Genomic DNA, 9,291 nt, shown 5'->3' with positions numbered 1-9,291 from the left:
GCCCGCACCTCACTTGTCCTTTGCGTCATTAGCACAGGCTCCCCGTTCCGTCCTCTGCCAGTCAGCGAAAACCCATGGGCGTTCACACTGCGTTCTGGTTCCTGATTATTGGGCTGGCCGAAGAGCTCGTGTTTGGAGAGCTTTATTGGGGAGGTTTCGGGCTTCCTGGAAGATTGGGCTTTCTCAAACAGTGATTCATAAGGAGGATTCGTGACCAACTCCCTGTGAAAGGATAGTGTTCTGTCATTGAATAAAAGATCACAGTTGTTAAAACAAATAAAACCCATTCAGCGTAGTTTAAGCACATTTCTCAGGAACCGTACGATAGGCGTGGAACTTCGGTGCTGTGTCAGCAGTCGGAACAGCGAGACTGCACTTTTGGACCTGTAAACTCACTCCAAACTGGTACTTGGAGAAATTGGCTGCCTTTCCTGGCACTTGCTGTGTCCGAACCTGACTCTCCGCTCATTCCCTCTTCAATTCCCTCTTGAGCCGGAATGAGCTCATGGCCCAAGCCCCCATGAGCTCATTCTGGCTCATGGGGGCTTGGGCCATGGCCCTCAGCGGGCACTGAACTCATGCCCCGACCACACGCGCTGGTCCTTGGGGTGCTGCTCTGGTGCCTGCTCCCCTACAAGAGATCAGATACATACGTAGCACATGGCAGTTCCTGCCTCCTGGCGTCTACCTTGGGCCTTTCCTGTACCACCTGTGGGTGCCTCGTTAGGGCACCTTGCTAGCCATGGGGCTAGTGGCCTGGGTGGGTCTCTGTCCTCCTGCCATGTGACGGGACCAGGGCAGTAGCTTGGCAGTTGCCAGGGGAGGACTTCCTAGGAGTGGAGACCCATGCCATGGGGTGGATGTGACTGTTCACTTTGGGAGGGAGGAGAGCTGTCCCTTGTCTCCTCTGCATGTCACTTGGCCTGTGGGGCGCCTGTTTCTTCATTAGTAAAGGTTTTATTTGATCTGGATAATCTGTAAGACCGTTTCCAGTTCCGAGTGTATGGCTACAGGTACATCTCAGCTGAGGCTGAGATGGCAGAGAGCGAGTGACGGGGGCGAGCAGGGCCGGTCAGCTCCAGGAGGAGGCCAATGGCCCGGCCCGCTCTGGAGCGGGGCAAAGCGGGACTTCTCAGCTGCCTTCCAGTGGCCGCTGCCCTGTGACACAGTCCTCTGCCCTCAGACTGGCTCTCCCTGGCCATTCCTTCCAGCCGGCCGATTTTATTTCCTCTCTCGATAAACAGACCAAACGTGGGGCATCAGTTTCTCATTTCGTGATGCTTTTGCTGTCACTTGCAGCCAGAGACCCCGCTTCTGGCCCAGTTCTTCCTGGCAGAGCTTTTCCCGTTTAAAGGGCGCCCCGGACTGCAGCCTTTCTTCACAGTGGGGGCCTTTGGTAGATGGCTGAGTTCTTGCCTTTTGGGGCATCAGGGGAAGCTCTTTAGGGTACGGTCTTGGACTATGGAAGAATGAAGCGATTAAAAAAAACTTCTAATAAGAGTTTAGCTCTCTAAGGACTAAAGCTTCATTCAGTCTTTGGTAGAAAAGTATCCCAACTTGTCGATACACCCTCACCTTGGGGAGAATTGCCAGCCTTCCCTGCAGAGGTCGCCTTTCCTACCAGTGGCCTGGGGCGTGGTCGTCAGCCAGCTGTGTTTTCTGTGTCGGTCCTCGTGCTGGGCTGGGGAGCAGCGGTGCGGGTGGAGGGCCCGCATTCCCTAAGGGCTGGCAGGCTCCTGACCACTCAGCCAGCTGGAGTCAGGGACCCCACGGATGGGGGCGGCCGGAGGCTTAGAGGTCGTCCTAGGCCTTGGGCTCTGCTTAGGAAAGTGGGGGCCGAGGGCGGGACAGCTGCAAGTCCCCAGGTGTGGCATGAGCGAGGGGGTGTGGGGTGAAGAAGGCGAGGCAGGGATGGGCAGCCCGCGCTGTGAGCAGGGGCCGTCTGCACACCATCTGTGGACAGCCGGCCAGGAGTGCGGTGGGCTGGGGAGGCCGGGCGTTGACGTCTGCATTGGAGCCGCAGCAGGAGCTGGCTCTGTGACTGACCGAGGGGCTGGCCAAGGTGGTGCCTCGATGCTGCAGCTGCAGGTAAAGGTGCCGGGGCGCAGGACCCAGTGAGGTCAAGCCCTGAAGATGCTGGGACCCAGAGCCTCCAGGGGCAGCGCGGCAGCGGGGCAGCTGGGCCCCTTCGTGGCCGGGCCTCCTGACCCAGCAGCTTTTAGTGTTTGTCGATGGAATTGCTTTCTATAATTGAGACTAGTATATTTGGTTTTACTTGGGAACCTACAAGGTTATTATCCCCATGAGAATCAAACATTCTTTCAGGTGTTGAAGCTGACCCGTTTTCTCCAAGCTTTTGATAATGTCTGTCTTCTAGGAGAATCTTAGTATAAATAGTATTTAAAATGTACCCCAGTGTCGTTTTGGTTGTCATGGTTTGTTTTGCGTCCTGAATGTTTTAAGAGTGTGTGTGACAAGCCATGTTGCACCCCAGTGGGTGGAATTCATCAAGTTCTGCCTGTTCCCCTTTGTATTCTGAAGAGCACCCCAGGCTCTGGATTAAGCAGGTAAAGGGCCATTAGTAGGCTGAAAGTGGCTTAAAAATGCTGATGCCCTTCGTCCCCTCCCCCTCCTCGTCAGCTGGGGGTTTGGGAGCGATTCTTTTTGAAAAGCTGAAACTGCAGTAGGATTTTCTAAGAAAAGTCAGTTTGGTGTCTTCACCTCTTAAGCTCTGTAGCTGTAACTGTGAAGTATTTTGTTTCTGTTCCTCCATTGGGACCCTGTCCCCACCCAAACTGCTGTCCCTGCGGAAGCAGCACCCCAGGCTAGAAACCTCCCCGATCCCCGACTCTCTCCCTTGTCGCACCCCACCTCCCAGGCGACGCCACCGCCTGAGCCTGACCCAGCGCAGCCCCTTCGGCCTCATCTCTAGGCCCCGGAATGGCCATCGCCTTCGGCCTCAGCTCCCTGCCCTCAGCGCCCTCTGCACTTGCCAGCTGCAGCCTGTTCTCGAATCAGCAACGGATGATCTTTAAAAAAATCATTAAACGTTTTTCAACCAGTTACAGAGTTATAGAAAAGTTGCAAATAACAATAGCAAGAAGTCTCCCAAGGATTGCGGAGCGGGTTGCTTACCCCATCTCTGTCACCCTGAGGACTGTCACATTCCCTGCAGACCAGGACCAGGAGCTTAACACTGCCCCGTGGCTGCCGTCTGATTCTCAAGCTCTAGTGAAGCGTCGCCAGTGCTCTGACACCCTCCTCTGGAGCAGAAGGGTCTGGCGCACGGCCACACACATTTTGTCCTCCTGTCTTTTTAGTCCCTGTCTGTGTGAACAGTTCCTTAGTCTGTCTTTGACCTTGAAACTTGAACATTGCAAGCCAGTTGTTTTGTAGAATGTTCCTTCAATTTAGATTTATTTCCTGTTTCCTCATGATTAAATTCAAGTTATGTAACTTTGGCAGGAAAATCATTGTGTCCTATTAGGTGACGCACAATTTCACTTTGTCACATAACTAATGAGGTTCGCTCTGATCACCTGATTTTAGGTAGTGTCTGCCAGACTTCACTGTAAAGTCACTTGTTTCCCTGTATGATCTGTAGGTGTTTTGTTTGGATGTACTTTGAAACTGTATACCATTTCTTATCAGGGTTTTAAAAAATTTATTAATTTATTCACATCACTGGATTCCTGGTGTCCTATATCGTTAATAGGTCATAATCTGTGACTGTCGGTATTTATTTGATTCGCCTTCTTTCTGTGAAAGCGTTTTCTCTCTCTCTGGCACAGCAAGGTGGTCCACCTTGCACTTTGCTGACCCCGCTGGGGAGGGCGTCCTGGTTCCTTTGCGGAGAGACAGTGGTATTCTGAACCAGGACCTGACACTACATGTGCTCGTCATCGTCGTCGGGGTGTTGCTGCCTCCCAGCTCTCTCAGTAGGTGGAGCTCAGGCTCTACGTAAGGACCCACCATTTGTGTCTTTTTTTCTATAGCCACAGATACTGAACATGAGCCCACACTGATGCCGCCAGCTCTAATCCAGCGCTATGGGGATTACTCTTCTCCCGTATTCGTAACCTTCTCCGACAGCGAGGAGCCTGGCCCCCAGTATCCTGAATCTGTTTACCTGTTTAATTCATCCTCCCGTATGTGACAAGTCTCCCATCTCCACTCTTAACCATGTCCTCACCCCAGCATCACCCTGTTTGGGCCCTGAACCCTGCTCCCTGTTGGGCCCTGCCTAAGGGGGTGTTGAAGGGAGACTGGAGGGGCCAGGGGGGTGGGGCTTCCTGCCTGCTTCCTCTTCCTTTGGTGACACCTAGCAACCCCGCTTCCTCCTAGCAGTAGGCAGCTGGTCCCAGTGGGGCGTTTCCCACGCCTGCGGCATCGCCAGCATCAGCAGGCGAGCACCCCCTCCTCAGCTCCCTGGGTCCCAGCCCATGAGGCACAGCTTGAGTTAAGAAACCCCAGTACCAGAAGCACCCCACCTTCCGAGGTGGGAATTTCAGCTGCATAGAGCCCTTCGCCCCGGTTTCGAAGACCCCAGCCTCTTCCTTTGGTTCATCCTGATTCCGTGGCTTCCCGTATCTGCCATCTCCATGGTAACTTAGTGTTGGCCGTTTCTTTTATTTTATTGGTTTTACGCCTACAGCGCCTGGTCATCCCAGGTGGTCTCCCGTCCAGGTATTGACCAGGCCCGACCGTGCTGAGCTTCCGGGACCAGACGGGACCGGGCGCGTTCGGGGTGACGTGGCCGTGGACTTTTCTTTTCTTTTTCTTTTTTTTTCCAGTTACCAGTTCTTTGTGTTAGTTTTGTTGGTCAAATAGCCCGTGTGGTTTCTGTCTCTTGACCTGACCCCGTCCGGATGGCAGAGTCACCTTCGTCTTTGTGCTGACATTGGTCGGTGCCCTATTTGAAATGTCCCTTTTTCCTTTTTACCTGTTTCAAGTCCTGTCCCTCTGTCTTGGTCCCATCCTGGCAGAGTGATTTCGTGGCCTCTCCGCACCCGTGTGGTTAGCAGGCGGCCGCTGCTGTGGCTGGATCTTCTGTTCTGGTTTTAGCAAGCGCAGTCTTGATCATTTTTACCCCCCAGTCCAGTTTTTTACTGTGTCCTTAGAACTGTTTGAATGTATTTAGCATTTTTTAGGCAGTAATCTTTTCCTTAGACTTTTCCTTCTGGATCCCTTTCAGTGCCCTCTGTCATGAGAAGTCACTTTGTTCGTCGAGTTAGTTTTCTGTTGCTCGCTTCTTTTAGTGCCCTGTCCTCAAGCTTTCGTCTCCGGTCCGTTCCTGCGGTTCTTCCCGTTTCTCGGACTGGCCCTGAGGAATCTCTGTCCGTCCATTTCAGAGACGTGTTCACAGAACTGTATAAAACGCATAAGTAACAGAGTACATTCTATCAAGAGTGGGAGGAAAACCGGGTGAGGACTATGGCAGCTTCAGGGCGTGGGAGGTGGAGAGACCCGCGTGCAGGTTGCAGCCTTGGCCCAAGGCTCTTCCATCATCTCCGCCCCGAGTCTCACTGTTCACGGGTGTCCGAGGTCAGGACACCTTTTTCCCATGTCACGGATGAAAAAATTCAGTCACAGAGGATCAAGTAACTTCTCAAGGTGGCACGGCCACCAAGTGGTGCCGTTAGGACTTGAAGCTCCTGAATGCCAGCGAGGGCTTCTCCTGGGCCCCACAGTGGCGTGGCCACCTCCTGCCAAGCAGGGGAGGAGTCAGCAGAACTGGTAACATATCATTGGACCACTGAGCTAGGTGCGGGTGGTTGAAACTAGAAATGAAAACAAACAACATGCTCCAAAGTACTCTAAGCAACAGATGAATGATGGGTCAAAAAGCCATTTAGCAAAAAATACAGTCGAATGTCAGATCTGTAAAGAGTTGATAGCTTTCTAAGCCTTAATAACAGAATGACAAAGGAAACATGAATTCAGTTTTATTAAAAATTATACTTCTATGAAAAGTCATTATTTCCGTAAAATAAATATAGCATAATTGCGATGAAGGAACAGAATGAAGGAATGGTGTTTACAGCCTGTAGGTCTGAGGGAGCCGAAATAGAGCACTTCTACGGCTATTTAAGAAGACGAAGACAGGATCAGTGAGCAGATGTCGCGGACAGTTAGCGGACAGTTACTGTCGCAGGGTGCACAGCTGGCTGTGGGGAGGGGGTCATTAGCCTCCAGGGCATCGGAGAGCCATCTGTCTGTCTGAAAGGAAGGTGAGACATCCCTGCGTGGCATTGGGGCGGGGCGGAGGCGGAACCAGTCTGACTCAGGAGATGGAGTTTGGAAGGCAGGTTAGGAACCATAGAAAATGTTAATGCCCTTTAGAGAGTCCTAGAATTTCATCCTAAAGATTATGGTAAAATAGGAAAAAAGCCGTGTGCCTGAAAATGTTCGTTGCAAATTTATGATGCACCATAAGAAAATAATTTAAAAAATTATGTGTTTAACCTGTGTGTTCAGTAGATACGTGATTCAAATTGTCGGCATGTTGACTTAGTGAAATATTATGCATCTGTTAAAATGACCATTGAGTGGTATCGAAACATGCAAATGGAACAGGTATAAGACGCGTGCACGTCGCCCGTGAGCGCGGGCACCGCGGGAACGCGGCCGAGCTGACGGGATCTGGGGCGCAGTCGCGGGTGGCCTTTCCTCTGATTTGTGAATATCGCCGCGTGCTTTGCACATGTCACACTGGCTCGCACCCTTTTTGAGCCTTTGGGGTTTTCTAGAAGTGTCCAGAACGGTGAGTTGAACCACTGCCAGAGAGTGTTCCCACAGTGACAGCGCATCCGTGACTGGTTGGCGTCACCTCCTTTCCAGATGCTCTCTCGTGGGAAAGTAGAACTAATCGGATTCGTTGGGTTTGTTTTTCTTCACGGTAAAATGAAAGGGACTGTTTGGTTCCCCCCAAAACACCAAGAGAGGTTGTGGTCTTCGGTGACTGTTAGAACACGCATTGCCATTAGGAATTTTGGGAATGGTTATTTTTGGTGATATTCGAAAGAAATAAAGATGAACCATTGACGGTCTTTAAGTTGCAGCTCAAGGATTTTATTTACCCTGGACTTTAAAAAAGTGACGCAAGCGCTGTGTGTGGTTTTCTGCTCTCCTTCCTCTTCCTTTTTTGCCGCGGTGGCGGTGGCGGTGGCGGTGGCGGTGGTGATTTGCGGTTGGCGGGCACCGGGCATCTGGTGCCCTGGCTCTCATTACCGTGCTCAGTGGACCGTGGGGGTCAAGCCTTAGTGGCATTGGGCAACTGTTTAAGGGGAAAACACAGAATTAGATTAATAACGCGGAGCCCAGGAAGTGTCAGACGGCGGGGAGCTTTTGGAGGTGATCGAAGATGCACACGTAGGCGTGAGAAATGACACGGGGAGAGCCCTGTGCTCTTCGCCTAGTTCCCCGGCAGGAACGTTCCGTAAAACTGTAGTGGTGGAGGACTTGAAAAACGACTCTGCAGAAATAGAACAAATAAAAGTTAGCATAAAACGTGTGGGTTTAGGTCTGACAGTGAAAATCAGAACAGCTGTTAAAAGATGTCATGAACTAAACGGTTGCTACACCAGGGCGGGATGAAGGTGGTTTGGCCTTGAGGCTCGTGGCTTCTGGTGGTGGCTCTGCCACTCACTCTGCTCCTGGGAGGAAATTATGCAAACTTCTCTGGAGCAGTCTCCTGGGGCCCCGGTCACAAATCAGAGCAAACTGGGGGCCTTAGAACAACAGAGATTGTTTTTCTCTCTCACAATCCTGGAGGCCAGAAGTCCAAAAAGTCAAGGTGTCAGCCGGCCACACTCCCTCTGACGGCTCTAGGGGAGAACCTTACCTGCCTTCCAGCTTCTGGTGGTGGCAGTGTGGGGGCACAAAAGGTGAACTTCCTCCCACCTTCCAGTTACGCTGATTGTGCCAATCAGATTAACGTGAGAGAGTAACAGAAGAAATTATCCAGATGTTATCGTGCGGGGGGCCCGTAGGACTGTGAGGCCCGAAGACGCGCTGGGCAGTTGGGGTCTGTGTGTGTGCCCTTGGGACTAAGGACGGGGCAGGAGCCTGGGATTTCAGCGGGCAAACAGGTGATTTACAGGTAGAGGAGAAGGAGCCAACAAGTGGTCAGCAGGTTCTTGCTGAGCCACCTGGAAACTGGGACACAGAGGGAAGTTCGACAAGTGGGCTTTGCGGGCGTCCCCCTGCCTGCTACGTTCAGATGCTCATGACACCGATGTGATGCTCCCTTCCTTTAGGTGTTTCTGTCTGAATTTCTTCAGGCGGGTAACGGGAGGGTCAAAGGTTCTTTGAGTCTCGTGTTTCTGAATGACCAGCTTAAAACCAATACCCCAAAAGGCATATTTGGGGGTGGCAGGTTTCTGTCCGCAGTAATCCTCGGCTTTTAACTGAACCATTCCAACCTGTGCCTCCGACTTCACGTGGCTTCCCGCCTCTGCGTCCAGATTCCCCCTTTGCAAGACCACCAGCCATTCCTCCCCTTCCTGCTTATGTCCTCATCCCGACCCCACTTCCAAGTACGGTCACATCCAGGGCTTCTGGGTGGGCATGATGGGCATGATTTGGGGGCGACACTGTTCAGCCCAGCACACTCTCCGTAGAAACCTGGCTCAGTTTTGTCCTCCCTGAAATGTGGCTAATAATTGAATTACTCCCAGAGTGGACGTGTGGAACAGGTGAGCGTGCCGGTCCCTGGCTGGGGTGACTGTCGGAGGCTCCGCATTTGAGACCGTCAAGGATGGTTCTGGTTGTCTGGGGCATCACCTGTGCTTTCCAGACTGTCCGTGTCTCAGAGACTCTCGTGTTCCCCGAGCCGTCCCGTGGCTCCGGCCGAGCCGACAGGTGCGTGCAGCGCTCGCTCACCTGGAAGCCTGGCGCGTGTGGTGCTCACGTGAGCTGCAGCAGCTGCAGAGCAGCCGGGGCTCTGCTGCCGGCCAGGGCGACCTTCACTTTCGCAGTTCTCACCAGGGGGTTTCTGTCCTGATGGTATTTGTTATAACGTATGGACGTGTAGATGCTAAAGATGAACAGCTGTATTAATTTAGCACAAGTACCGACTTCCTGAAACTTTTCAGATAGTAAACATTTTTAAAGTATTTATTTAAAAAGTACATTTTTTCTTTAAAAAAAAAAAATAGAACTTAGTGGAATACCCCAATCAGTTAAATTTTTACATAGTACCATTGTTCTCAAGTAAATTGTTAATTTTGCTTTTTTAAATTTATAGCTAAACCATTTACACAACTGGTGAAGGAAATGCATTCATCGAGA

This window comes from Pteropus alecto, unplaced genomic scaffold, assembly GCF_000325575.1.
Source record: "Pteropus alecto unplaced genomic scaffold, ASM32557v1 scaffold8, whole genome shotgun sequence".
Classification (NCBI taxonomy): Eukaryota; Metazoa; Chordata; class Mammalia; order Chiroptera; family Pteropodidae; genus Pteropus; species Pteropus alecto.
This window is presented reverse-complemented; position numbering follows the sequence as displayed.